Below are 25,780 nucleotides of genomic sequence, written 5' to 3'. Positions count from 1 at the left end.
AGAACATGCTTCTTCCAGGACCCGAACAACCATTTGTGGGTCTGGACATTGGCTTTAGTTTAAAAAAAATCCCACTTGTTTAAAGGAGCTTGCAAATGCAATAAGAGAATCGACACTTTCCAGAGACATTTTTGGAATTTTCTTTCTTCATTTGTTTTTTCTTTTTTCCATAGTATTTTTATTGGGATTTTTAGAGAAAAAACCCTCTCAGTCGACGGTACACTCTCTGGAATCAGTATAGAGCTATTTGACAGATCAGGATCTCTCTAAGTGTAACACTTTACCTTCCTAACCTCCCTCCCTCTCAGTGCAGGAACAGCACCAGATCCAGCACGGGGATGCCCAGCATTTAATGCAAGTTTGTTGCCTAACAGAACCTCGCCCTGGTTTACTTCAGCTTATCAGTGCAATAGCACGATCGCTGTCCATCTGGGAGGGCTTAATGTATTAGGGTGCCCCCCCTGGATGGGTACTCTAGTGCTGGCATCCACATTTCTTCAAATTGTAAGTGTCACTTCTCCACATTGCTTGATAAGTGTTCCATTGCCGACATTTGCCATAATCGCTGGTGCCACTCTGCCAGCAAGGGCGGTTCTGGTTGTTTCCAGACTAATGATGTCCCATGATTTGCAGCCTCCTGACATTGCTCCACTAGATGTCAGTGAAATGTGAGTATATATTTATAATCCTTCTGTATCAAATCTTACAACATGGCTCCCTGGGTCTATAGAAACTGGGTAGTCTAACATATCTTTAAGCGCTTTTGCCTTTTGAGCCCAGAGCTTTGAGATTTGTGGATATTTCCCCCAAATATGCGGGACATCCCCTCACACTCCAAATTCAGCCAGCATTCAGGGCTAGTAGAAGGATATGTTCAAAGTAATCACTGTGGGGGTCTAGTGCCTTGTATATAAATCCATGTAGTGTTAGTCACAACTTCTTATACAAAAACGAGCTCTGGTGTATGTGTCATCTTAGGAGCTTCCAGACTCTGGCCTCAATATCTCTGTGAAATATCCATACCCATGTGTTTATATGTGTCCATTGTGGGGCCGGTGTAGATTCAGCTGCAGTGCACATATCTCAGAGATGAAGCCTGTAGAATCCACCAGCTTCCTTCAAGGTTTCAAAATGGAATCTTCTTCATAGAAGCCATATCTATAACTTGAGTCTACGGAGCCAAATGTCTAAGCAAGGTGTAGCACAATGTTTCAGACTCTCTCTGCTACTTTATTTTTTGACATTACAAAAAGCAGTTAATATAGCCTCCCTAAAACAGGTGTGCAACCATCTTATAGTTACCGTCCCTCTCTTTATCAAAAGGGACAAACTACATTGCCAGGGAAATGTCCCTATTGAAATGTGTGTAGGTGTATGGTGGCATAAAGTCATAAGCTTAAGTGCCCTGTTAGCGACCCACATACCTGAAGTGTTGTAGACACTGCGGTGCTAAGGTATGCATTGACCTTCCTCTGTGTTTGAGCACTTCTTTGTCTACGTTGATAATATACCCCGAAACTTCATCAAAGTTTTGTGAAAGTTTAATGGCAGTCAGCAAGGGGGAGGCAGAATCCTCCAAGGTCAGAAGGATGTCAGTGCATAAGAATTTTTTATTTTCCCCTCAAAGTGGTGTATGTGAAATGGCAAAAATTCTATGATCAGTTGAAATATAGTAGTGGTGACAGTGAGCATCCTTGATGGGCGCCCCTCTATAGATTAAACAAAGGAGATTGGTGTGCATTGAGTGTTATCTGTTCGGTAGGTAGATAATAGTTCTTCATAACTATAGCCATAGATTTAGGGCCACAAACAAACTGCTGATGGACTGATGATAGAAGATTCCACTCTTTTTGATTGAAGGCTTTCGCCAGGTATAAGAATACCCCTCCAATCCACACCACTTACCCATCTCTACTCTACTCCACTCCAGTCTATACCACTCTGCTCCACTACAGTGTACCCCAATCTACCCCACCCCACTTTGCTACAATCTACTCCACTCCAATCTACCCCACCCCACACAGTCTACCCTACCCCATTCCACTCCAGTCTATCCCACGCCAATCTACTCCAATCCACCTCACTCAACCCCACTTTAATCTCCCCCACTCCACTCCATTCTAGCACACTCCACTCCAATCTAGCCCACCCCATTCTAGTCTACTCTGCTGCACTCCAATCTACCTCCTCCACTCCAATCTACTGCACTCCACTAAAATGTACCCCTCTCTACCTCCAATTTACCCCATTCCAATCTAACCCACTTAGATCTACCCCAATCCACCTCACTACAATGTACCCCAATCCAGCCCATTCCAATCTACCGGACTCCACTCCAATCTACCCCACTCCACCCCAGTTCAATTTACCCTACTCCATTCCATTTGACACCTTTCCACTCCAAACTCAACTGAAATCTATCCATGTTTCCTCCCCCAATCTACCCTACTTCAATATAGCCCACTCTACCACAATCTACCCCCTCCGATCTGCCACAACCTACCCCACTCCAATCTAACACACTTCAATCCATCCAATCTACCACACTCCACTCTACCCAAATTTACATCACTTTACTTCATTCCATTCTATCCCACTCCAGTCCACAACACTCCACTTAACTCTATCCCACTCCACTCCAATCTAACTCACTCCGCCCCAGACCACCCTACTCCAATCTACCACAGCCCACTCCACTCCAATCTACCCTAATCCAATATACTCCTCACCAATTTCCCCACCCTACTCTACCCCACTCCACTCTACTATTGACTTCACTCCAATTTACTCCACCCCACATTAACCCCGTGCTACCCAAATATACCCCACTCTTCCCAACCCCACTAGAGTCTACCCCACTCCAGTCTACATCACTCCTCTCCAGTCTACCCCGCTCCACTCCAAACTACCCCACTCCAAACTGCCCTACTGCACACTACCCTACTCCAATCACCCCTTCAGTCTACCCCACTCCAATCCACCACAATGTATTTCAATCTTCCTTCGCCAATCCACCCAGTCTTTCCCACTCAACTCCACCCTAATTTACCCCACTACACTCCAATCTATCCCAGTCCACTGCACTCTTCCTCAGTCTATTTCACTACACTCCAATCTCGACTCCACTCCAATCTTTCTAACTCCACTCAATCCTACTCCACCCCACCCCAGTCTACCCCACTCTAATCTACTTACTCCAATCCGTCCAATCCACCCCACTCCACCATACCACAAGCTATGACACTCCATTACACTCTTCCCAATCTACCCCACTCCACTTCACCCAATCTACCACATGCCACTCTAATCTACCCCAGTCCAATCTAACCCACTACACCCTACTCTATCCTACCCCACTCCAAACTACCCCATCCTATCCACCCCACTTCAATCTACCCCAGTCCAATCTAACCCAATCTACTCCACTCCAGTCTACTCTACCCCACATCATCCCAATCTACCCCACACCACACTATACAACTCCACCCCAATCTACCCCATTCTACTCCAATTTAACCCAATACACCCCACTCCAAACTACCCCACTCCTATCTATCTAGCTCCAGTCTACCCCTCTCCACTCTACTCACTCCAATCCGTCCAATCCACCCCGCTCCACCATACCAAAAGCTACGGCACTCCATTACACTCTTCCCAATCTACCCCACTCCACTTCACTCCAATCTACCACATGCCACTCTAATCTACCCCAGTCCAATCTAACCCACTCCACCCTACTCTATCCTACCCCACTCCAGACTACCCCAACCTATCCACCCCACTTCAATCTACCCCAGTCCAATCTAACCCAATCTACTCCACTCCAGTCTACTCTACCACACATCATCCCAATCTACCCCACACCACACTATACAACTCCACCCCAATCTACCCCACTCTACTCCAATTTAACCCAATACACCCCACTCCAAACTACCCCACTCCTATCTATCTAGCTCCAGTCTACCCCTCTCCACTCTACCTTACCAGAATCCACCCAATCTACCCCACTCCAATCTATCTCACTCCACTCTATCCAACTCCACCCTAACCTACCCACTTCAATCTACTCAACTCCAGTCTACCCTATTCCACTCCAATCTACCCCACTCCACTCCTGTCTACCCCAATCCACTACACTCACTCTTCCCCAGTCTACCCCACTCCATTCTAGTCTACCCCAATATATCCCAATCCACTCTACCCCACTCCAGTCTGCCCCATTCCATCCCAGTCTACCCCACTCTGCCTATCTTACCCACTCCACCCATCTTCCCCACTCTATCCCAGTCTACTCTACTCCACAATATTCTACCCCACTCCAATCTACCCTTCCCCAATCTACTGCACTTCAATCAACCCCACTCCATCCCCAACCTAATCCACTCCACCCCAATCTATGCCACCCTATCTCAATCTACCTCATACCACTCCATTTTACCCCACTTCCCCAATCTACCCCACTCCACCTCATTCCAAACTACCTCAATTTACTGCCACTTCCTTCCATTCTACCCTACTACAATACGCCCAATCTACCACACTCCAATCTACCCCACCCTACTCTGTCCGACTCCACTCCAGTCTACCCTACTTCACTCCAGTCTACCCGAATCCAGCCCACTCCACTCTTCACCAATCTACCACACTCCACTTCAAACTACCCCAAGATATCCCACTCCTCTCTATCACAATCTACCCCGACCTACCCTGCTACCATCTACCCCACTCCAATCTACTCCACTTCACCTCACTCCACCCCAATCTACTCCCATTAAATTTACCCCACTCCAATCTACCACGCTAATCTACCCACCTCCCCACTCCAATCTACCCCTCTCTAATCTCCCCTACTCCATTCTACCCTACTTAAATATATCCCACTTCAATCCCCCACTCCATTCTACTCCACTCCACTCTGCCAGTCTACCCTTCTCCCCTTTACATCAATCTACCACATTCCATTTGACCCCACTCTAATCCACCTCCCCCCACTCCACTAATTTTTGCCATGCTGAACAGCAGCCACACTGGTGTACAACATAGCTGAAAAACATTGCCAAAGCCAGTAGCTCTTGCCTAGGCGAGACGTACTGGCTTCACCAAAGCTTGCTTTAATTTGTTTTCTTCCACCAGGTGGATTGTACACCAGATATTATCACGGTATTCCCTCCAGTTTAGTGAACAATTCAGCATCTACTTAAAGTACAACAATTGCTCTATTTGAGGCACATAGGGGCACATCCTGGCTGCTTTTAGGGATCACTGAAACCATAGCCTCCCTAGTGAATGAGGTAATCACAGCGATTTCAGCAAAGTGAATAGAGAGGTCTTAAAAGTTAAGGGGCCACCCAATAAGTGAACAAATTACCCATAAAGTCATCTGCCAATGGGCTTCATAATTTTTCATAGATTTGATCGCTTGTCTGATTTCCTCCAATAGTTTTTTTTCGATGATTTCCTCTTCCCTCAGTGAGATTGGGAAGCTTTGACAGTTATATATTGTGCTTGTCTCACTGGGGTATATGTCTGCTCCACATAGTGATGCATAGTATCGAGTTGGCACTCAGTTTTCAGTAGTCTCCCACCGCCGGGTTGCCTACTCTCCTTTATATATTCTCTTTAACTTTTACCCCATAGCTTTCGTGCCTACTTTGTTACCGTGTGCATAGCGGTACCATTTTAGATAAAGTATCACCCATTTAGCTTTGTACACGTATGTGCTGTTAAACTGACTTCTAACCGCTCTTATTTTGTGAAGCCGGACTACGGGAGGGTGTTTCCCATATCCGACCTCCAAACTCTCCAATTCTGTTTCCATGTTTTGACACTCAAACCATCATGTTCTGCGGAGATGTGACATAAGGACGATACATTTCCCCCTGACAACTGCATTCATGGCATCCCAAATATTTTCCGGAGAAGCCACAATGACCTCAGTCAGTGCAATGTACTCATCTATCTGTTTCCCCAATTCTTCTCAGAACATTGGATCCTTCGATATTCGATGCAGTGATCGCCATGACGATCTGCATCGGCTCACCTCTGTGTTGAGCTCAGTATCATGGAGACATCATCAGAGTCTGCTATTGCTCAAAAGTTTGTAGTGTGTACTGAAACAAACAATGCATTTTTCACCAATATTGAGTCAGTATATGATTGTGATCCTTGACATGTGCAAATATGTAAACTCCAAGCTGTGCCTCTGAAACTCTCTCCTTACATCTCTCAGACCCACCTCACGCAGAGCAATTCCTTACATGCCCCACCCCCATCCCACACCAGATTGAAGTACCCTTTGAGAATAAATTATTAGAAAGTTCTGCATTCTCAGCTATAGGCATGGACATCTAGTGCGTCAGATTACAGGTTGCTCGCTGAAGAGGCATATCAGCTCCCAAGCTCTGAGAAGTGACAAGGAGATCGTATTCTGCATTGAGTTACCTAAGAGCCACTCCATGTAAGTGGGAACTTAAGCTGAGGACATGAATGGGGTCCGCATACCTGGCACAGCCTGTAGGCAAATCCTGTGGGGTTGTGTGCAACTGGAACAAAGAGCGCAGGGTCACGTGGTCCCATTTGCCTGTGCCAGCACCCCATGGCAGATCCTGCCCATTGAGATGGGAGCACACAAAGGAAAACGGTATATTGTGCTTGTTTCTCCATTAATGTCAAGATGTTCATTGTCATGTTCAGAATAATGATGTTGAGCCTGGGCAGGGGGGCATGTCCTGCTCTTCTTCCTGCCTAGGCCTCTCTCCCTAACAGCGGGGCCTCTGGGAGCTGGTGCTGAGGAGCAGTTCAGTTGGCACTCCCTTCTACCCCTGACCATCTGCTGGAGAGACCCAACGTAACTCTTCCCCCCCCCCCCCCCCCCCCCTTATGAGGATCTCCCAGTGGCCACGCCACCATTGCAAGTTTGTATGGGCTCACCCGGGCCCACTCCTGACCCGCTGGAGCGCAGCCGGGGCAGCTGCTCAGAGTGACTGTATGACCCTCCTGAACCGCAGTGGCTTCTCTGTGCTCCAAAGGGCAGCTAGTGCCCATGTCAATCCAGGAAAGCCCATCAACCAGCTTGCCACTCACTGCCCTTTGCCTGCTGAAGGATTGGCACCAGCAGTCAATGGTTGGATTCGGAAGCCTGTGTCTGCCAGCTACCCCCTGCCATGGCAATTCGCCTGCAGGTTGCTTTCCACACTCCAGCAGTCCCTGCTGTGATGTGCTTATTTCTGCTAAGGCCGTTCCTCTTGGTGCCTATGGTTGGCAGTGCCTGCCCTGTCTCCAGCGTTGTTGCAATCGTCACCAGGCAGGACAGGAGTTTGGAAAAAGCACACACACTTTCTTCTCTTCAATCATACAACGCAAAAGTAGTGTAAGAACTTGGATTATTATTTGGAATGGGTGACTGACTGCTTCAAGAAATAATCACAACCCCTGTCAGTCTGAGCTCTCAAAATGAATGCATTAGCCTGAACTCAACCTCCGGGTTGCTGTGGCACAGAGCAGACCGGTTTAAATTAGGGCAATATGTAAAAGAGTGATAAAATCAAAATACAAAACAATAAAAATCCTGAATCAAATTAGAAAAATAGAGTAAATTGTAGCCAACAAAATGACACAAATCCAACAATGAAAACCAGAGATATGCGTTTTTAAAGTATTAAGCAGAAGTAGAGACAAAAAGCTCAACACGCCAATAGTACTCAATGGTTGTGGTTTACCAAGACTTAGGGACATTTGAGGCTGAACCCGATGGAGCGCCGGTTACCAACCTTTTGACTCCTGAGGCCCCCCCAATGAACCATTACTGGAAGCAAGGGACCCCCCTAGCAATTTGTACAATTTAAATTTCAAACATTTAAACAGTAATTTGCAAACAATATACAAACAAGTACACACCAAACAAATATTCTAATTACTAAAGATATTATTTTATATTGAAAATATATGCAAAAATCGAAAAATAAATTAATGGGAAGGTTGGCGCTGCATTTCGGCGACTAACTTTTAAGTGTTTGGTATTATTTAGGAAAGCTGAACTCTCGGGTCATATTCTACATTTCTCAAGATATTTCTGTTTTTATTTTTAGGTACATAAGATCTGAGAAAGCTTTTTCACATAAATATGTGGTGAGGAAAGGAAGTAAAACCATGAAGGCCACATCTCTCCATAGCCCCGCTGTCACGTATTTGTTTTATAGCACATCTCATACCAGTGTCGGGTGTCAGAGCACTTTACAGGTGTAGGTGTAGGATTCACGTCATCCACACTGCTAGGCAATTTCTAAGAGTGCTTGGTCTGGAGAAGCACAAACTGAGGATTCAGAACATAACACCATGGTTAATGTTGAGTTTAATAATAAGAATAGATTTCTACGCAAGCAAACCTTTTTTCAGCAGCATAAGGATAATGAATGACTGTGGAAAAACATAACTTTTTAATTTGTGCCATGCACGTTGCATGCAACTCTTTGATGGCAGTGCTAGATTTTAATTGTAACTTATAAACTACACAGTAACAAAATAATCTCTGTGACAAAAGCAGTAACCCACTGTTCAATGCACACGTTTTTTTGCATGATATATGTTCTTTACAGCAGGCATATTGGTTAACAGCAGGCATATTAACCATCTGTGATACCTTAGTTGAGTCAACACTACCACTAGACAAAGCTCTCATCTCTCTCCGGCAGGTGCATTAATCACCAGAGTTATTTTTTATTTTTGCCCGAAAGCTGCTGGATATACAATGAACTTTGCAGTGCTTTTAAAACTGCTGTGTAAATGAAGTAATAAATATAAAAACACGTATGTGTTTCTGTCAAGAGGCCCCAGCTGGAGAAGTGCCTTCTGCCGGCCCAGCCCTGTGGACCCCCTGGGAATGTATCATGGACCCCTGGGGGTCTGCAGACCACAGGTTGGGAACTGCTGGGCTACGCTAAGTTCATCCTCATTAACATTTTACCTTCTGATTTAGTCCCTTAAATCCTATCCCACTACATAAGTACACTTCTAAAGTCCCCCAGGACCTCAAACGATGCACGTAAATACTCACAGGGTGTCAGGCATTGGCCAACATGATGGACCAATTCCAGGTCCAGTTGCAGTCAGCTAGGTAAATCCAGGAAAATCCTCCTACAGCTTGTTAAATGGCCTCCTACAGCTTGTTATATGGCCATCTAGCTTACAACTCCCCCAACTGAGCTTTGGTGTCCACTTCTTTGTGATGGACATGAGAGAGCAGGTCAAGTACTTCAGGGCTCCTCTTAGGTCACAGACAGCAGGTTCAGTCCTCTTTTGATCCCCCACACCTCCAGGAACTGTTCTGAAGTGTGTGCCTGGAGGTCCACATTTTGCCTGGCACTAGCTATTGAATGGGAATGACTTGGGCACATTCTAACATATGGGGTAGGCATTCATAGAGCCAACTCTCCCCACTTGGGCATTTTCAAGATGGTAAAAGTCTTCAGTCCTCCCATATCTATCACTAAAATCCAGTTTGAGGCAGGCACTGTATAACAACAAACTCAGAGTCAGAAGTCTGGTAGGACTTAAGCAGTGTCCACAAGTAGATCCATAGGAATTTTCTTGGCATCCTGCCCCCCCTCCCTTTAAAGTGTGCTGCAAGGATTATATGTAAACTTAGGAGACATGCCAAGCAGCATTTGGTACTCAAGCAGGGTTTGACACTGTAGTGTCAAAAAGGATGACCATAGTCACTACCCTGCATACTATGTGGATTCAGAGGATTCCTCTCTGCCCTTTCAGACAGCCTATTGTTTGCTTCTTGGATGCAGTTCACACATATTCATGCCTGTTGAAGGACCAGTACTGGCTGTGAGATGCCATAGGAGTTTGTTAATTAGCATAAGTTTTATTAAAAACCAATTTCACAATTGAATTGGATGTTAAGACCTATTCAAATAGTGGTTCAATTACTTTTTTTAGTTGGTCCCTTTCATTAGATACAGCATTCACGTTTTAACCTGTACTCTAGTTTTATACATGTGACACAGAGGCCTGCCACAGTGAAAATAGCTTTTGGGTGCTAGTCATTGTAAAGACATGTTAACATTAAATTTCTACATGTCCATTCTAAGCCTACAGTTTTGGATAGTAGAGCTTGAGTTATGAATTTTTAAAGAATAAACTGTTATGAATGTGCAGTTTCAGCTGCAACAAACACCTTAGGCCTACTTTCATGGGTCCAGGACAGGGGTGGCACCACTTCGCAAGACAGATTCACAGATGGCAAAGTCCAGTGGTAGATGTAGATTGGGTGGAAGTCTTTTGTGTCCCTGAGACTTCAATCGGGAGGTCAGTCAGCTGGCCCATAGAGTCACTCTGGGTTCTGGGCTGGATAGATGCAGGTCTATTCCTTCTCATTCCTTGGCAAGAAAGCAGCAGGTCAGCACAGCAAAGCAGGCGTCGAGCAGAGTGGCAGTCCTTGTAGTAACACAGCAGTCTTTCTTCCTGGAAGAGTATCCATAGGTCCAGAAGTGTACTGAAGGGGTGGTGTCTGGAGTCCAGTATCTGTACTTTCGTGCCCTGGTTCTAGAAGATGGGAGAAGCTTCTAGACAGTGGCTTTGAAGTGCAATGAATTCCATTCCTCTCCTGGCTCCAAGCTGGCTGGAGTGACAATACCAGGGTTTTAAGCCTTTGTGTGTGGACAGGACACAGCATATTCAGGTGTAAGTGTGAGGCAATGGCCAGCTGCTCTCTCCTGTCCTGTCAAGATGGCCCATCAGGCCCCATCAAGTCACACCTAAGCTCCCTTTGTGTGTGGCTGTCTAGAGGGAATAGACGTGTGAGGCTGTGGCCAGGTACTCCCTCCTTTCCTATCAGGATTTCCCAACAGGGCCCATCAAGTCACACCTAAGCTCCCATTGTGTGTAGCTGTAAAGATGGAATACACAAGGCCCAGCTGTCACTCATTGTAGACAAGTGATCTGAGACTGGCTGCAGGTACACAGGGCTAAGAGCAGAAAAATGCCAACTTTCTACAAGTAGCATTTTCAAAATTGTAACAATAATGCAACTTAATCATTAAAGAGGATGTATCATTACAATTTCATAGGACACTAAACATGACAGATCCACCTCCTCTCAACCAGGAGTTACAGCTAATTAAATGTAATAAGGAATCCCCAATGTTATCATGAAGTGATGCGTCAGAGTTGATTCCCTCAATGGCAGCAATGCGTCAGTCCTTACCATGCAGTAGCGAAGATGCGTGAAGTTTCTCCATACAACAACAGCGATGCGTCAGGTCTGAGATGCAGTGGTTCCAAATGCAATGGGTTGATCTGGAGAGGCGATGCATCAACTCTGATCTATGCAAGGAGGCCAGTGCACCGGTTCTGATCCATGAAGCAGCGCAATGAGTCATTTCAGCTGCAGCAAACACCTTAGGACCCCTTCCACGGGTCCAGGACTGGAGTGTAGATGTAGGTTTGTTGGAAGTCGTTTTAGTCCCTGAGACTTCAATCAAGAGACTGGTCAGCTCGCCCATGGAGTCACTCTATGTACTGGGTTGGAGCGATGTAGGTCATGTCCTTCTAATTTCCAGGCATGAGGGCAGCAGGTCAGCACAGCAAAGCAGGAGCCCAGCAGAGTAGCTGTCTAGCAGAGTGGGCAAAGGTGACTCCCCATGGGAGCACATTACTGTTGGCCATATCTGCCCCCCTTTGGGGCAGATTGGCCTATTTGTGGAAGGCCCATCTGCCCCCAAACTTACTTGAATTGCACACCATCGCCGCACGCCGATCTTCAAGCTCCACTGAAGGCACAGGCTCCCAGCCTGCCCTGCGGCCAATCATAACGCTGGTCTCATGCTACTTGCAGCATGAGAGCAGTGTTACGATTGGCCTAAGCGCCCTGGCTTTGTGCATCCAGGCAGACTGGGAGCCTGTGCCTGCTCTCTCCAACTCAGCAACAGTGCCAGGTTGGAGGGCTCAGTGCGCATGTGTGACAGCCGGCCAAACACACATGTGCACTGAGGGGAGTGCACACCACTCCCCCTCTGTGCTCGTTACCTCCCATGGCCCTGCCCCTTGGAAAATAAAAACAGTAATAAACTTTGTTTATTATCCTTTTTATTTTTCAATTTGCTGCTGCTGACCTGGTGTGGGAAGCTGGCACAATGCTCCTCTGCCATAGTGAAAAGGCTACCCCTGACAAAGACTTGAGTGAAGTAGTGGAACACACGGGAATTAAGTGCTTTCGTGGTTAAGTCACAATTTGTTACATCCCATCAGTAGTACAGGTAGTGAGGGGGATCCAGCCGGATCCCAGTTCCGGCAGTTTTTTTTTGTCATGGTGTAACTCAGCAGCAGCAGCTCATTGCCTGTTTTCTGTTTGGAGCAACAACCTGCAGACAGAGAGGCTTTCTTGTTCTCACATTCAACTGAGCCCAAAACAAAGTCCTCACTTAAAGGTCCAACAGCCCACTTTTTGTTTGAGAATCATAATGTCTGGGTGCTATCTAGAGCTTAAATCCTAGATGCTAATGCAATGGACGGAAACAAAGGCACACAGCTTGTTATCACTTCGAAAGTACTTAAGAGAAATGTTGATTAAAAGGCATGTTGTGATTTTGTTCAAGCTCTGTATATAAGATATAGGCATGCATTGTAAAAATTGCAGTTTTATTTGTCTGGGTAAGTATCCACACAAATAACTATTTGAATACCACTTACCAATCTATTTATTTTGTATTTCTTTTATAGCTCTACTCATCTGAAAACAGTGTGCCAGAGTGCTTCACAGTAAACACATACATTATACAGAGGCAATACATCATGCAAGTGTGTAAATAAATGCACTGGAAATGTTCCATAAAATGCAGAGGGTTACAATGTATAGGAGCCACTTATCATCCTTACTGGTAGGCAGCATATGTTAAGAGTGCTTGGCTGTGAGAAACATAGTCAAGAATTAAAATGATGGCAGTGTTTGGGTTGTCTGTACTAATAAGACTTTATTACTATAGAAAGGAGCCGTTTTAGAAACTGTAGAATAAAGTCAAATTGAAAAAGAATACAATAAGCTTTTGAAATTAATTCCTTGCAGTTGCAGGCAGTTCCTTGATGCTGGTTCTCACCTCACAATGCCATATGAGAAGCATTGCAACGTATCCGCTGCAAGTAACAAAATGATCTCTGTGTCAAAAACAGTAATCTAATCTTTGTAATCTTCTTAGCTAATTGCATAAAATACAAATCTGTGTTGTGCATTCTACACAATATGCTCTGCAGCAGGCACATTAACCCTCCCTCCATTCTCTATAACGAGTAAAAGCTGTGGTTAGACAAAACAAAAATCTACCCAGTAGGTGCATTTACCACCAGAGTTATCTTCCTCTTGTTATTATCTGCTGAACATTGCTGGGCCCACCAAGATCTCTGCAGCCAGTGCCTTAACCCTGTAAGACGTTTTAAAATGCAGGTCTTTTTGATCAATTAAGTCATCCAGAAGAAATTAACTGTTAGGTTTCTCCTTCTTGCCAATTTCTTTGCAACAGTTTAAAAAAATAAATGTCAATTGACTGTCAAACTCCACCCCTCATTACACCGCACCCTTTCCGCTGCCACACCGTGACCCCTAATTTATGGGTTCCCGGAAAACATTTCTTCCAGTGGCAACACTGCTTACGCGTCAGCTCCTTTAAAGTAGCTGTCGGAAAGGGACATCTTCCCACAAGTCATCTACTTTCAAGCCCCACCAGCCTGTCAGAAGACCCACAGAGCTCACTTAAGGAGACAGAAACTCGCCACACTGATCTATGTGCAGTGGTGCTGGAACAATTTTCAAACTGGGATTGCTCGCATCAATGTTACATCATTGAAGTCATAGGGATTATGATCAAATCCCAAGCATCACACAAAGAACAAGTGTAGCAAAGGAGCCACTCCCATCCAGCAGGAGACTGGTAGGGTTGTGATATGTAGCCGGTAAAGGCCAGACTGGCCGACCCAGCCACTGGGTGTTTTCCCAGGAGGCTGGAAGGGTGGGGCCGTTTTTATTACTGGGGCTTGTTTAGTAGCAGTGCAGCAGTTTTAAAAGTACTGCAGAGCTCCTTGTATATCCAACAGGTTTCAGGCACCAATAAATGTGGCAAAATAACTCTGGTGATCAATGTAGCTAGTGGAGCGAGATCGGGGTTTTGTCTATTAGGAGTTGTGACTCATCTACGGTAGCCCAGGGGGTTAATATGCCTGCTGCAAAAAATGTGTGCTAGGCAGAACACACAACAGTATTTTATGGGCAATGCTCAAGTGGGATACTGCTTTTGTCACAGAGATCCTTTTGTTACTGTGCAGTTCATAAGTTACAATCATAAATTAGTACAGTGATCTATGAACAGCTGCATGCAAACTGCATGGTACAGGTTTGAGAGTTACATTTTCCTCCTGTCTTTGATTATCCTAATTTTGCTAAAAAAAAGTTTGTTTTGGTAGAAATAGATTGTTATTAGTAAAGTCAACCCTAACCACTGTTTTATGTTCTGAATCCTGAGTTTATGCTTCCCCAGACCAGGCACTCTTAAAAAAATACCTACCAGACGTGCTGACATGTGAACCCTACACCTGGTAGTCCCCTTTGTCTTATGTAACATTTTCTATGCATAGATGTACACACGTATGAGTCATTGTCTCTGTATATGTGTGTGATAGAAAGTGCTCCAACACCCTATGCTGGTAAGAGAGGCACTTTAAAAGAAATGAAATACATGTGAGAGAGGGGCTCTAGAGAGACGAGAGGCACTGTTTGAGGTAAATTATGAGGGCATCATTGAAGAGCCCCAGTAAAGATTGGCTTATTCTGGTGTACAGTAAGGCCATTGTTAACTATGCTTTAAAAACTAATAGAATTGAGTATTTAATGAAAGATGTGTTGTAAAATACACTGTTTGTGCCATTTTCTACCACATTTTCTTGGGAGGACACCCCCAAGTCCCATTGTAGTAGTCAGGCTTGCTCGCTATGCACCCTGTGTGGCTCGTCAAACAAAATTTGTTAGGGCTGCTTTGCGTTCACAGTCCTGAGCTGCAGCCGGTTGTGCATTTTGGCGCACACTGTCATAAATATATTACAAATGCATAGTGTAGTAGTGCACTGTCATTTAGAGACAGCACATCTCCAGAGAAAATGACAACAAAATTCAAACTGACATGCAGTTTTACTGATAAAACTATATAATGCACAAAAGATAATGTGTGGAATAGGGTTTCAGCAAATATTTATCACCGGTACATCACCAAGGTCTTGATTTGTTTTGACCCTATTAAAATCTCTGTTTCCATTACACTTCAGAATTACAAAAGTGTGCTTCCTTTGTGCTTTCCTAACTGATGACATGTTTTAAATAATCCCTGTACTCCAACAAGATCGTTCATGAGTTCACTTTACAAAATTCTTTAACTTTGCAGTCAGAGAATGAAAAGTGAACAGCATAAATGTTAAAGGAATAAACTGCAATTTCTGAGATTTAGCCTCTGCTTTTGCATAGCACCCCTCAGCCCCTCAACTTCCAGCGCCTATGTATATGCGTGCTTTCTCATTTCACTTTCCTGAGGTTTTAAAGCCTTTGCCGCTTGCTGACCTCGTGCCAGCAGTCTCCTGCCAAAGTCACACCATTAGACCCCAGATGTATTGGCGTAACAAAGGCCCCCCAGCTCATGAGTGAATGCGGGGTGAGGGGGTGGCTCCATGCTCTTTGCAGGGGAGGCCCTCTCCAGGTTAGTTACGCCCCTGCCCAGGTGGGATGGCTAACTGACATTAGAAAATATTCCATGACACATGACGTCCAAGAAACGCCTTTATAGGTCTTGGATAGAAATATGTAATGCCCATGTTAAGGGGCCTTTCCATAAAGCTTGGACACAAAACCAATTTGTTACTTCAGGTGCTCAGATGGAACAAGCTTGACCTTCTCTCCTCCCCATTTTCAGAGCTCTCATGTTCCATAACAGTGGACTATCTACTTGCCGATGCATTATGGGTAAAAGGCCTGCAGACCCACTGTGCCTCAAGTAGAAGGGGTCACCGCTTTAAACTGCGCACATTCCCTGACTCCCAGGACGATCAAAGATGCACAGCGTGGTGTTTCTGAGCAGGGAGATTTACTCTCTGATTTTCTGGTGCTCGACAGGCTTCCGGCTGCCAAGATAGATATCCAGCTCTGCGGCGCAAGCGGTTACTCATATCAAGGGGGGCTTGAAACCTGGGGGTGCTGACGCAGAAAGTGCTGTGAGCACAGCCAGCTATAAGCCCTTGAAGATCGAGAAAAGGGCAAAGAAAACAGTGCGCGCATAGGTCATCACTCATTTTGTTTTAGTTGGAGGAAAAAGTATTTTTAATTGAATTATTCTGTGCATTCCGAGTGTGCTGGTGACAAGCTGGGCGTGACGGACTGAGGCAAAGTGAGAGAAAAACATGAGACCGAACGAAAAATGCACGACAAGGCCACACTGCAGTCACCCCTGGATGAACCGCTGTCCCTGTTCGCCCTAGTTTCCTGGTTCCAGGAATGGGGTAGGCGAAGAATGGGATTTAGATATTGGGGAACACCAGGGCCTGCCACTTACGCTCATGGTGGGAACAAGTGCAGCAGAGGGTGCATCTGAGCAGGGCTTTAAGAGGGCAGGGTCCGGCCAGCGCTCAGCACCAGTAGTTCTAAAAAGCAGGGCTGAGACGATCCTCATCGGGCTTTCCATTTTTGCCCTCACCCTCAGGGTGAAGAGAATTCTTAACTCCGCAGCAGTCAGGGAAGGCTCCTCCATAATAGCAGAGGAGCGTCGCCCCCCCTGCTCAGAGTCAGACACGCAGTGACAAATAAAATGATGATAAAACTATTTTATTATCATTTTATTTGTCGCTGTCTCTCGGACAACAAGTAAATCTAGGGAGAGGTGGGACCAGGCCATAGGGAGAAGAAGCGGTGGGCACTGTAAAGTGTGCATGTTGGTTTCATCAGCCGTCTTAGCCTGGCCAAAATGACATGCGCACTTATATTTCTCCCACCCATCTGTGTTACACATCCGGGTTGGAGAAACGGCACAGGCTCCCTGTGTCTGAACAAGTGTCCAACCAGCCCACTCAGGCCAATCCCAGTGCTGCTCTCATGCTCGGTATAGCATGAGAGCAGAGTCTGGATTTGGAGCCTCTGCTCTAGTCGTGACATGCGACTGCCGAGAGGAGGGGGCGCAGCCAACAGCGGGACCGGGAGCAACAGCAGCAGGTAAGTTATTCTTATTTCTATTTTTACACCCCCCCAACACCCACCCTCTGACACCACCCACCTCTGTGCCCCACCACTTTTTATTGGTGGTAGCTGCCACTGGCAGCAGTACCTCCCTGCGCTGCCTTTAATGTAACTTCAAAGAGACTTGTTATAGTTCTTTCACAGTCTCATCACTTCAGAACTGAAGCATCTTAGTATTTTGTACAACAAAGCCATTGTTGTTACTTATTTATCTTATGTAGTCCGGTGGCACTCTATGGTTAGCACAGGTTTTTAGCTTATGTGTTTTTAAGCCACACCCTTAATTACATCGGCCATGCCCTTTTGAGAGCCCCTTGGTTTTCTTTCATTCCACTTACATCTCTGGCTATGAGGCAATGAGTGACGCAGTACACTGTGTGGGTAGCAAAGGGTGGGGTTAGGTTAGTGGTAGGTTGTGAAGTAATGACTAGGTAATGCAGCTTGACAGCGAGGTAATGAGCACACAAGGCAATGGTTCATTGTGAGGCAGTGAATGGGGTGATGTATTAAGTGAGGATGAGGTGTGGTGGGAGTTACTGGGTGGTGTGCGGCAGTGGCATTCAGTGAGCCATTGGAAGGGATAGAAGTAGTGAGTGTGGATTACTAGTTTGGATAGAGTGACAATGGCAGGGTGAGGTAGTGAGTATGGATGAAGCAGTTGGAGGGTGACTGAAATTGACACGGCTTAAAGGTGGGCCACATTCTGAAATAAGATGAAGTAGTGAGGCAGACAAGATAGGGAGAACTGAGTGAGGCAGTGTGAGAGGGAGTGCATGTGGGTAAGAGCAAAACAGTGGAAATGCTTGATTAGCGTGTGAGTGGATGTGGGTCAAGCAATGTGATAGTATGAGGTACGGGATCTGGTGATGTGAAGGAGTCAATTAAAGTGGGGCACTGGACCAGGTTGCAGCAAATGTGACGCAGGGATATTTGGAATGGGTGAAGCAATAGGTGAACGAGGCAGTGACTGCAGACTAGACCGTGCATAGGACGGAGGCAGTGGGGGAGCTGTAGCATACATGGTAAGTACATTGGTTAATGATGATGCAAAGGCTTTTGGGCAGGGCAGTCGATGTGGTAGTGGAAAGAGTAAGGCAAAAATTGACAGTGAAGTAGAGGGAGTGGATAAGGAAGTAACTGGTGAAGATAAAACCTTTGATGGGTGGTTAAAGCTGTTGGATGTGGAAGATAGTGCAAGAAGGTGAGGTTGTGGGATGGTCATTTAGTGGTGTTATGCAGCGGAGGGGTAGACAATTGGGAATTGAGATGTGCCCATGTGTTAGGTAGTGGGCATAGGTGAAGTTTAACAGTATCTCTGGGTTACACTGTGGTTTGGGAATTAGACAGATGAAATGGATTGCTTCTGAGCAGGATGTACGTAGAAGGTTAGACATGTGGAACGTTTCTGCAGTGTGTGGACTGTGTTTGGTATGTATAGGGCAGATGGTTTGGAAGGCACTATCAGTTATGCAGGTGTGAGTTGAGCAGTTAAAGTGGATGAGCCAATGATACGCATTTCACAGCGGTGCAAGATTGGCGGTGGTACACTTTTGGCAGTGGTGCAAGTTGAACAATGCAGTATTTTTTGTCACTGGTGCAAGTTTGTCAGTGTACAAATCTAGCAATGGAGGTTGTTTAGCAGTGGTACATGTTTGGCGTTGGGATATAAAGATATAAAGTATGTGGTGTAATATGGTGGATGTAGACCTAGAAATGTGTGGTGAGGCAGTGGGTAGCACTTAGAAACCATTTCTAGGCAAGCCTCAACCAGTGTGAACTTTCTTCTACCCTTAGGTCGGCCCAGACAGTCTGCCACCCCATCTACATGTTTTACCTGTTCTGGAAATCCAACAAATCAGCCTTGCCTCAGATACATAAATATATTAAACAATGTATCGTATTCACTAAACTCTACCAGCTGGCCCAAGTGAGTTATTATAAATTTTGCAACATTGCAAATCAAAAGACATCTCATCAAACATCGGTTACAGCCCCAGAAGTAGCTGGTGGGGGCAATGCCACAGACTGGTACTCTGTGCTGCAGGAGCCACAACCACCCAGAAACTAAAATAGTCGTTCCCCTTGCTAGTAGAAGAATAAGAAAGTGTGAGATCTCCCTCTTTTGGACTAAGTATATGAGTGGGGAAAGGGCTTGGAGAAGAGTTGGAATCTTCAGAGATTCATTGCCTTAGCAATCCCCACCCACACATACAGTGCCTTGGAAGTGCCTGTCTTTATATATAGGTATTTCTGCTGGTATCTTAGTCCCTTTGATCCTAAGCTCACATGGCACGCTGGGTCTAAGCATGCTGGATCTTCTATGCGCAAGACTGGAGACCTAGAGCGCTAGATGTCAAGCTAAGAAATATAACATGAGAGTTATTTGTTTATGTTCTTTATAATATGCATATCACATACTTACTCACCTGTAGATACTCTCTGTACACAGACAAATAGATGGCAGGGCCTTTAGCCATGCATGATTTCTTGAAGAAGAGGTTTTGGAGGCTTTTTTTTAGAGTTCAGAAAAGGGGTAGTCTTGGACGTAGAGAGAATTGGTTTCAGATCTTTGGACACCCACAGAGAGAGTTTGATCCCCACAACCCACAGAACTGGTGGTCAGGACGTTAAAATGGTGGGAATTCATGGACTTTTGGTACAGAGCTTTCATTGTGCCCAAGACGTCTCTGACAAGTGAGTATCTCAGGGACGTTTGAAGTTAAGGCAACATTTTAAGAGTGTCTTGTTTGGTAGAAGAGTCAAAGAAGGCTTCTGAGGATGGAGATGTTCTGTTGTTTATTAGGTCCATCTACCAGCAGTGTTTGAAATCTTTGTACTTAGGTCAAGAAGGAATTCTGGTAGCGCAGCACAGAGGGTGAAGGGCAACTCAAGCTTGGAAGGAGACAATTGTGGTTGAGAGAAGGCTGGGGCATAAGCTGCCTACGGAAACAGATCAGGAAGAAACCTCTGCATAGTTTACACTGACGCTGCACACAAACGTTCCACCTCCACACCCGTTTTGCAGAGGCAGGATCCATCTTCTTCGTGGCTCAAATACACTTCACCTAAGACTTGTTAAGTACTTGTGATTTTCTCTGCCATCTCTCAACTGAGTGTAGAAGGTATTCTCTTCAATTCTGACAATATTCATTTTGGTTCCCGCTAGCACAGCTGTGCTCTCCCATGCAGACATCCCCATGAAAGTATAGAAGACACAGCCATTTCTCTTGGCAGTCTGGAAAAGAACCTCAAAGTCACCTGTAACAATTCTGGTGTAAATTACTGAGTCCAGGATGACGCCTGACAATATAGCATGTGGGGGCACAGGCAGCGAGGGGGCTACACAGTGTGCAAGGGTTACATTGGGGGTTGGAGTTAGACAGTAAAGTGGAGATAAGAGAGTGCCGTGATGCTTGGCAGTGAGGTGGTTTTCAGCAATGATGTGGGTTTAGACAGTAGATGATATTAGGTATTAGGGTAGTGTTTTGTAGTTTTTAGTTGTTGGGCAGATGATGGTGCTCGGCAGATATTGGTGTTAGGCAATGGGGTACATTGGGTGGGATAGAAGGAAACCAGGAATCTACGGGACCTTCCGCAAACATCTTTTGTTGTGAAAGGCTCATTTTCGGTCTAACAATTGCTTATATCAAAAAACACATTTGCAATGAAATGGTACCGATGTAGCATAGATGCTGCAGTTCTAGAGGCAAGCAAAATTGATGAATGAAGTGAACATTCAGCAATAAACGATTCCCTTTCTTTGGCTTCATCAGCTGCTTTTCCACCCATGCTGTGGAAATCCCAGTCCTAATTAACTCCTTTTTCAGGTCAAAGCCTACCAGAAATCACAGCTGTCTGGTTTGCTAAAAACATCTTGGGGACATTAGGAGAGCTTCCCTGGGAATACATTCCGCCCATTGCTCATCATTGACTTTGTGGGTAGTAAGTCACATTTGCTTGCTTTCTATTTGCTGCCTCTACTTATTTTAGGCTATCCAGCTTAAGTTCATCCATTCCGTAGAGCTTAGCCTGGTTACCATTGCTCCTTGTACTCTTCCACGAAAAGTGTCCACAAGTGCTTACATTCTGTAAACAGACCTTTACATTTTGAGGCACATTTATCATTAAATCATGCAGCACAGAGCAGCAAGTCACCTTGCTGCACTGTGGGATAGGTAAAGGGCAGGAATCCCCTTTCTTTATTGTACAGCACATTCCTGTCGCCAGCCCATTGTGCTGTGCATCCCTGGCTTTTCCCAGTGCTGTGCTCTATGACACTCTATACTACTCTATGCCTCTTCATTCTAGGCCACTCTATGCCTTTCCACTCTGACGCTCGACTCCATTCTGCATCACTCCATGATACTCCAATTTATGACACTCTACACCATTTCACTCTAAGCCACTCCACTCTATGGAACTCTACTCCATTCTACACCATTCCAGTCACTGACACTCTACGCAAATGTATTCTACCCCATTTCACTCTAGGCCACTCCACTCTGACACTCCACTTTCTGCCACTTTACTCCACTCTTTGCCACTTCACGTTAGGCCACTCCACTTTTTGACACTTTACTCCACTCTATGCAACTACACTCAATGACACTCCACTCCACTCCACACCATGCCCCTCTACTCTACAAGAGAACACAACACAACACTCTACTCTACAATAAAGTACTCCACTTTACACTACACTACTCTACTCTACACCACTCTACAATCCTCCACGACAGTCTGACACTCTGATACTCTGACACTCTCTAATACTCTACAAAAGTCTACTCTAAGGCACTCCACAACACTCTATGACATGCTATAACACTCCGGTCTATGCACTCTGTGCCAATTTACTCCACTCTTTGCCCTTCACATTACCCACTCAACTCTATGACACTTTGCTTCACTCTACACCACTCCACTGTGTGGCACTTCACTTCACTCTAAGACTCTCCACTCTATGACACTTTTCTCCACTCTATGCTACTTTACTCCACTCTACTCCACTTTACTTCTCTCTGTGCTATGCCACTCAACACCCCTCCACTCCACGTCGCTCCAGGCTTTGACACTCTATGCCACTCTACTCTAATCTAGGCCACTTTACTCCACTTTACACCACTCTATGCCACTCTGCAGCACTTCACTCCCTCTACTCTATGCCCCACCACTCTATGCCCCTCCACTCTGACACAACACTCTACTCCACTCCATTCTACAACATTGTACTCCATGCCGTTCTGCACCATTCTACAACACTCCATCCTATTTCCTTCCACTGTATGACCATCCACGACCCTCTTAACCCTCCACAACACCCCTCAACCCTCTACTCCATGACCCTCCACTGCATGCCTCTCTTCTACACTCCACCTCCTCATTACGCCACTCCACTCTACTCTAACTCTACACTACTCCACTCTATGCCACTCTACTCCAATCTATGCCACTCCACTCTACGACACTTTACTCCACTCTTCTCCAATCTACAACACTTCACTCTGCAACCCTTTACTCCATGCTATGCCGCTGCACACCCCTCCATGACACTCTACTCCACTCTGTCTCACTCTATGCCACAGCACTGTATGTTCCTCTACTTCACTCTATGTCCCTCCACTCTATGCCCTATGCACCTCCTCTCTACATCACTCCACTCTACACCATTCTACTCTACAACACTCCACTCTAGTCCACGACATTCCACTCTCATCCACAACACTCCACCTAATCCATGACACTCCACTCTCCTCTAAAGCACTTCATTCTATGGCACGCCATTCTACAACACACCACTCTATGCCACTGTACAACACTGCACCCTATGAAGCTCCACTAAACAAAACTCTATGCCACTCCGCTCAATGCCACTCTACTCCACAACACTCTATGCCACTCCAAACCACACCACTCCACTCACCACTCTCCTCTACACCACAAATGTTTATCTATACTGAACAGCCGCCATGCTAGTGGACAACATGGCTAAAACACATTGGGAAAGCCAATAGCTCTTGCATAGGCGAGACCTTTTGGCGCTGCCAATGATTGCGTACTCATAACCAATCCGAGCCCACAGCAGTGTACGTGAGTTGAATGGACATTCCCACCATCAGTGGGTCCCCTGGCCTATTTTTCTCTTGCTTTCCATCTAGACAAAGGCGATCAGGATTAGGATCTCCTTAGAGCTATCGCTGGTCTTCTTTCTTCATGCTCTTGGGTGGGTTTGAAAAGCCACCTATAAATCTTCACACAAATCAACTGATTTACTTTGCTTTATCTGTAAAGCTTATAACACCATGGCAAGGCCAATGATGCTGCAATCAAGGACGCTCAATTCTGTTAATTGACTTCACCGTAGATAATGGGGATGTTGCCAACCATGAGGTAGCCACAGCTGACGTATGTTGATATGGTATTGAAGGGATATTCTTCTATTTCACCCATGACTCACAAGGATGTGTCCTGTGCTTTTCCTTACCTGTAAAGCTTTACCCCTTTAGGACCTCCACAGAAAATTAGTTCTGGTACCATATTTGTACTAGTTGATTGGGGGTCGGCGGTATTTGAAACAAAATCACACCAAGATGTCTGCCAAATAGGAGGAGCCTGAGATCCTTTTTGAAGTTTCACTTTGTACTACAACTACATTTGATAACATGTTTTAAGGTAAATATGTACAACTTGACTCTTCTGCCTTCGATACAGCTGTGGAGTTTCTTCTGACTTTAAGGTGCAGAACAATTTCTTTCACGTCCCCTCATGCTGCAGACGGGACAATTGCTCTTTTATATGTTCGCTTTCATTCCAAGTTGAACTGAGGGCTGTCTGGACTTGTTAATCCCAACACCAGAATTGTAACCAATTGCAATAGAATAAACCTATGAATCTATATAAAAAAAAAAATACATCATACAAAAGATTTTTCGCCAGTCTTCAGCACTATCTACTTAAACCAGGCTACTGTATCTGTCCTGTTATTGAAGAAGGTAAAAGCTAGTTATTGCAAAAGATTAAATGTACCTATTCATGAATTGGCAAGCCCATAAAACACCTGGTTCTACTTAATAAAGAGAAATAGGATTTTAGATGGCTGCTTCCCTTTCCATTACACACATACATTTCACCAGTCTACCAATAACACGTCATTCTGATGAGTAGGTTTAATAGAATGTGCATTGTTCCATCTTGGTTGCCTCAGTTTACTCATAGAAGCTAGAGGGCAAAGCCAGGGATTTTAATCTTGAATGGCCGCTATTCACAGGTTTCTCTGCATCATTTCTAAGCACCGCTGCATGTGGCTTGTAGCAGGAGATGGCCAGGATAAAGCTGCACAGTGGTTCTCACGGTCCTGCCTCTTGGCAGTCTCAGAAGCTGGGAGCTAAGTACATACCCATTTCAGGACTTCACATGCGAAAGTTGAGTCAGCAGTCACATATCATTAAAGGAGCACTCGTCATAAAGGACTTCTGTTTGTTAATTTAAGTTGGGCTTTACCAGTGCACTGACTTAAATCTTGCAGGCTAGACCTGAAAGCATACGAGATAGTTTTGCACTTGTTACGTGGTCTTGAGCTGGCTGGATGAGGCATTTTATGTTACATGACCGGTATTTACTTGATTTGCTTCCAGATTTGAAGGCACCTTAAGGTATTTCGAATGGCTAGTCATGCCTGGAGAGCCACAGTCAATGTGGATACACTGGCCTACAGAAGAATGTGCAATGTCCCGACAAGATGCTGCCCTGGGAAAACCACTAGTACTGAAGTAAAGCCAGATCAATAGGATTCAAGCGTTTGCAGGTGGGACATTTGACCTGCAAGCGATGGAGGCAGGCACAAGTCAGACAGAATCTCCCTGGTGGTTGACTCCACCAAACTACAGACCTTTCAGTATGAGTGCTATTATTTAAATTTATAATTTTAGTCTTATAGTCATTGTTTAAACTGTATTTGTATGTAGTAGAAATAGTTTATGTTATTTCATTGGTTGTGTTGGTGTTTAGAAATGTGATAAAGAAGTAATTAGTTGTATATTTGTAATTAATAATATTATTAACTACATATTTTTTAGAATAGGGCCTGTAACACATTTTTAAAATTGTATTTATGTTTTCACAGTTTATTTACTGTATACTATTTTACATTTTTCAAAATCTATATTTCAATTTTAAAATAAGTTTTCATATACAGACAAAGAAAACTTTTTTATTACTAATATTATTATTATTATTATTATTATTATTATTATTAATAATAATAAATAAAAAATGTGAACTATATTTAGATAGTATTATATATTTTATATTTTGCATTTTTCCATAGGGCAGATGTTGGGGGGTCTAGAGGTTAGTTATAATGTTGTTTGTGCCTTTTTGTACTTTTAGTTGTATTAATAGTAGCTTTGGGTCTTCGTGCACTGTGTTAGTCATGTATCATTATGTTATGTTATATTGTGGTATATTACTTATTTTATGATATTTAAGTGTAATGTATATTTATTTTTGGGAATG

Source organism: Pleurodeles waltl, chromosome 4_2 (genome assembly GCF_031143425.1).
Source record: "Pleurodeles waltl isolate 20211129_DDA chromosome 4_2, aPleWal1.hap1.20221129, whole genome shotgun sequence".
NCBI classification, from domain to species: Eukaryota; Metazoa; Chordata; class Amphibia; order Caudata; family Salamandridae; genus Pleurodeles; species Pleurodeles waltl.
This window is presented reverse-complemented; position numbering follows the sequence as displayed.